This window comes from Mirounga leonina, unplaced genomic scaffold (assembly GCF_011800145.1).
Source record: "Mirounga leonina isolate KUSES-001 unplaced genomic scaffold, KU_Mleo_1.0 Mir_125, whole genome shotgun sequence".
NCBI classification, from domain to species: Eukaryota; Metazoa; Chordata; class Mammalia; order Carnivora; family Phocidae; genus Mirounga; species Mirounga leonina.
In genome coordinates, this window is record NW_023270305.1 from 66,388,788 (window position 1) to 66,394,263 (window position 5,476).

The following is a 5,476-nucleotide window of genomic DNA, read 5'->3' on the forward strand; positions in this document are numbered from 1 at the left end:
GAGGATCCATCAGGTGAGCCGAGAAAGGGATATGGTCAATTGTCTGCTAAGATGGCTGCCAACCATTCCTTCCCTCCCTGGACGTTCATGTTGTGCTTCCCATCAAGAGGTGGAGTTTATTTCTCCTCCCCTTGATCCTGAGGCTGGCCTTGTGACTTGCTGTGACCAAGAGAATTCTGCAGACACAATGCTGTCTGAGCCTTGTAAGAGGCCTTTCACAAGTCCAACAGCTTTTACTTTCACTCTTCTAGAGCTCTGAGCCACCATGTAAGGACCCTGCTGAGAAGGCAGACCAGCCAACCCCACATCCCTTTCCAGCCTTTCCAACCAAGGAGAGGCATGGGGGTGGGACGCCATCTTGACCCTCCAACCCCTGTCAACATCCCCTTCCTGAACACCTCTTGGAAATGGGATAAGCCGTCTTGCAAAAACCCTGTCCAATTCATACCATCATGAGAGCACAGTTGTTGTTTTGGACCACTTCAATTTGGAAAGTTTTGTTACACAGCAGTACATCCCTAAAACTAGGGATAGCACTGATCTACATTCTTGTCTGAGCTCTCTTCCTGTGTGGTCTCTTCTTTAGATTAGGACAGGCCAGGAGAAATCTGGAGTGCCTCTCTCTCCCCATTGCTCATGCTAGACACTGCTGGTTGATATAACGCTCTTTCCCGTTTAGTCCAGATTCTGCCTTAAACCTCACCACAGAGCTCTAGACCACAACTACTAAGTCATGAGTGTAGGTCTTTGAACTGAAACTATTTGCCATTCTAGGATTAGTCATCGTGTTTTGAAAGGAAAGGGGGTTGGTGTACCATGGTAATCCATTAGTACCTTCTAGAGCCACGGAATGCTAAAGATGATAGAACTTTAGAGATCCTCTAACCTAGTGGTTCTGAACCCTGGCTGCAGATTAAAATTACCTGAGCTACTTTATTGTTTGTTTTGTTTTGTACTTTCAAGACAGACTTTAAAAAAATAAACAATTTTAAAACTTTAACATGATTATAGATTAATGTAATATGATGGACACCCTAAAGCTCAAAGCTACAAACATAATTCAGATTACAAAAGTGATCTGACCAGGTTACAAACCTAAAACATGACCTTTTTAATTTTATCCAAGTAACTGCAAACAAATTTCTCTTTAAGGGCATCAGTGCAGTCTTTTAAAAATTATTTTATCTGGAATTACTTAAATTTTTAACCATTCTAAAAGTATGAAAATACAAACATTTTGGTGTATTTTTTCTATATATTTTGAGTAGAGAATACAGTTCCAAGTAGGTATTACTATTCATGATTGAGAGAAAAATATGTTTCAAATACAAATTCACCAACTTACTGTAGGAAAGATTAGAGGTGAAAAGATTTATCTAAATTCTTCTGAACTCTTCCTATTTGGTGTAGTGTGCCTTCTCTCCTGTACTTTTAGGGTAAATACTTTATAAGCAAATGTGACCGTATGCCATGCTACATTTCTTAGGATTAATGAAGAAAAATGAGGTAGAATAGACTTCAGGTAAGATCTCAGAAATGACGTTTCATAGCCTGGGCTCTAGATTTAAGTGTGCACTAACCTTTACAATAAAAGGTATTTTCAACTATACTAGTTTTTCCAGTAACACTAGATCTGCATTGCTGAGGACCCATTTCTTAATGCAGAAACAGACCATGATATTTCTATAATTGTTCTTTAAAATTATTCAAACTTAGGAACATGTAGATGCTAAACTGACTTGAAAATAAAGACCAGTTTATAAAATGGGCTATTTTCATGTTCTTTGTTTTTTTTGTGTTTGTTTTTTTTTTTTTTAACAGTAGAATAGATAGTTGTCTTGGTGACTGCAGACATACCGGGCTGTTTGGTGGTATTCAGAACCACTGCAGTCATGGTGGTTTTCCCGATTGGTATGTGGTCTTCAGTAATTATAAGGAGTTACTTGTCGGAAGCTACTGTCCAACCAGCAAGGTTGCCTTTATGCCTCTATCGCTTTCAGGATCATTGGTACCTGTGCATATTTTTCCCAAATCACCTTGCCTCCTTGTGTCACAAGACCCAACTCACTCACGTTCATCTCCATGACAGTACCTTTGGTAATAAACACCCAAAGTTGTATATAGTGGGGATGAGGAATTCGTTTTTACACCAAGTATTGGCAGGCAAAAGGCGGCTTTCAATTCAGAATGTGTTACATGGGCCTCTTGGCAACGTAAGCCCATTGGCCTAACGAATCTCTCCTATTTAGGGGGTGTTCGAGGAAAGCCATCTCCAGCAAAGCAGACTTTAGTAACCATCCTCTTCCATGCTTTGTTCTTTCTCTTTCCTGCTTGAATAACTTCTGATACTTCTGTTTCTCCCTGGGCACGAACTTTGGGCAAAGGGACTTCCCATTTGCCTGCTTTCTCTTGGCGTTTTTGTTTCATCCTATTGGAAAGGACTTTAGCTCTGGACTGTCCCTCCCTGTCCAGTAGGCGTGCAGCATCGCTCCTCGTAGAGTCTCACCATCATTCTTTTGTTGGAGGCTTCTCCTTTCATGCATCATGATAATCTTTTTCATTTGTATTTTCTCAGCCTGGTGCTGTTCATGGTAGAGCTCGGCTTTCAGACCAATCATCTTTTTTGCCTTCTTTGAACACTCTCGAACCTCCAGACCTTCCTTCTTCCTCTTTTTCTCCTGGTAATCCAAACGATGGCCACAGTGCTTCTGGTGTGACTCAGTATATTGGTTTTGTGGCCTGGTGATGGGGCAGAGCTGCTGCTGCTGGTGTGAAGAAGCTCTCAATTTTCTAGTCTCACAGACCCAGGAGCTGACTCCATGCAACCCCAAGACGGGAAAGAGACTCCCTGTGCTGCTTTAAAAATTGAACTGATGTGGGGGCCTCACCCCCCACTGGTTCAGATTCAGTTGAGCCTCATTATTTTAAACTATGCTTATTTCTTAGTAGTAAAGAAACTTGACTTCACAAATTGGGGCCTGAAGGAGCAGATCACAGCTGGCTGAAACCTACTGAGGAACTATTTAGAGCGTTCGGGGGATATCACGGGGAGTCTGTCCAAGGACTTAGAGCACCGGAAAGGAGGGGAGGTAGGCTTCCTAAGGGGGAAATGAGGCTTCACCTGAGGGGAAAACGAGGGAAGGGCAGGCACTCAGGAGAGCCAGCTCCTAGGCCTGAGGGTAGACCTCCCTTCCCTTCTGTCAGGAAAAGCCAGGAGCTGCTCTGTGAGGGCAGTTTTGATATATGACTCCAGATGTGAGTGGAAGGTACAGTGTGTGTTTTGAGGTTTTTCCTATGGAGAATTTCTCAGCCCCCAGACCGGATTGTCAAAGAATTGAGACGAAGTATGAAGCACGTAAGAGATGTGTTTGACACAATAGGGTCAGAAAAGTTCAAGGCGCCCTCTCTCCTGGCATGTTTGGTAGGAACCCTAAAATACAAGAAAGGGACTAGAAACCTTATGACAGTAAAATTTTAAGGCTTCATTTTTTCGGTAAAATATGACTTGCTGTCAGGTGTGTGACTTGGTATCTTTAGGGCAAATATATAATAAATCTCGCCTCCTTGCTGAAATCTGAAGAGTTTTCTGCATATAAATAAAAACCACGAGTGCGATAAAATTGCTTTTGTGTCCTCATATGTAAGGTGTTAGGAATTTTCAGACTGTTACCATAATTAAAGTACTTGGGATGAAAAAACTCTTTACTTGAGTATCTCTCCCCCGTCCTGTCTTAAAAGGCACTTCTGGAGAAAAACACACTCACCCACTTCAGTATTGTTTTGACCCTACTTTGTAGTTTGAAGAAACATTACAGCTTTCAGTGACAGCAGGAAAGTTGCCTTGTAGTTGAAAACACTACAAACCACAAAGGGCATTGGAATTTGCAAAAATGAATGAGATTTCTCTTCACAGCCTCAGTCGAAAGGGATGACTTCTAAAGAACTCATTTTTGTCAGTAAAGGAATTGCCTGGAGACCTTCTTTCTTTCTTTTCCTAGGTCTGCTTCTTGAACTCCTGTCTATAGGGTCACCGGGCCTGACTTGCTCTTTCTACAGGTTTTTTAAAAATTGCTTTTTGTATTTGCTTTATATACTAATCATGGTTTTTATTCCACAAGCATAGACTAACAATGGGAGAGGGATCATTCCTCAAGCGAATACCCCTATCTACTTACACTTCTGAGTATCACAATGGCTACCTCGTGGGTCATCCTGGCTCTATCCCACCTGCTTCAATCATCCCAAGCTCTCTCAAGATTTCATAGTCAGAACTTTGACTCTGCGTATGCCCCAGCTCTACTCAAAATATTTAAGGGATTCCCTTTTGCTTACAGAATAAAGCTCAGAGCCCTTAGCCTGGCCTTCAAGACCCTCTATAATCTAGTTTGTTATCTCTGGCACTCACCTCACGTGAAAACTTGGATCCAACTTTTATGCTTTGCCTCCTCCTGTGCCCATTTCTGGCAGCTTGGCTTTCATCCTGCCAGAAATGTCTTCCTCCCTCAGGTATGATTCCTGCAAGGTCCAGCTCACTTCCACCTCTGCTGGGAAGCTTCCCCCAGTTAGCCTGTTCAGATCCCTTGAACTTTAGTGGGAATTATTTGAGACTTAGCATACCCTGACTTATATTTTTATTTCTTTTTTTATTTAAATTCAGTTAGCCAACATATAGTGCCTCATTTGTTTTAGATGTAGGGTTCAGTTATTCATCAGTTACATATAACACTCAGTGCTCATCACACCATGTGCCCTCCTTAATGTCCATCACCCAGTTACCCCATCACCCCCATCCACCTCCCTTCCAGCAACCCTCAGTTTGTTTCCTATAGTTAGAAGTCTCTCATGGTTTGTCTCCTCTGATTTCTTCCCACTCAGTTTTCCCTCCCTTCCCCTATGATCCTCTTTGCTGTTTCTTATATTCCATATATGAGTGAAACCATATGATAATTGTCTTTCTCCAATTGACTTATTTCGCTCAGCATGATACCCTACAGTTCCATCCACATTGATGTAAATGGTAAGATTTCATCCTTTTGATGGCTGAGTAATATTCCTCTCTCTCTCTCTCTCTCTCTCTATATATATATATATATGTGTGTGTGTGTATGTATATCTCACATCTTCTTTATCCATTTATCTGTCAATGGACATCTGACCTCTTTCCATAGTTTGACTATTGTGGATATTGCAGCTACAAACATTGGGGTGCAAGCGGCCTTTTGGATCACTACATTTGAATCTTTGGGGTAAATACCTAGTAGTGCAATTGCTGGGTCATAGGGAAGCTCTATTTTTAACCTCTTGAGGAACCTCCATACTGTTTTCCAGAGTGGTTGCACCACCTTGCATTTCCACCAACAGTGTAAGAGGGTTCCCCTTTCTCTGCATCCTTGCCAACATTTGTTGTTTCCTGTCTTAATTTTAGCCATTCTGACTGGTGTGAGGTGGTATCTCATTGTGGTTTTGATTTGTATTT

The 5,476-nt window shown here is 41.7% G+C and overlaps 1 pseudogene; it reads right to left on the minus strand.

Moving 5' to 3' along the window:
• Positions 1–1,953: 1,953 nt before the first annotated feature.
• On the minus strand, positions 1,954–4,211 carry LOC118007573 (annotated as a pseudogene).
• Positions 4,212–5,476: the final 1,265 nt, after the last annotated feature.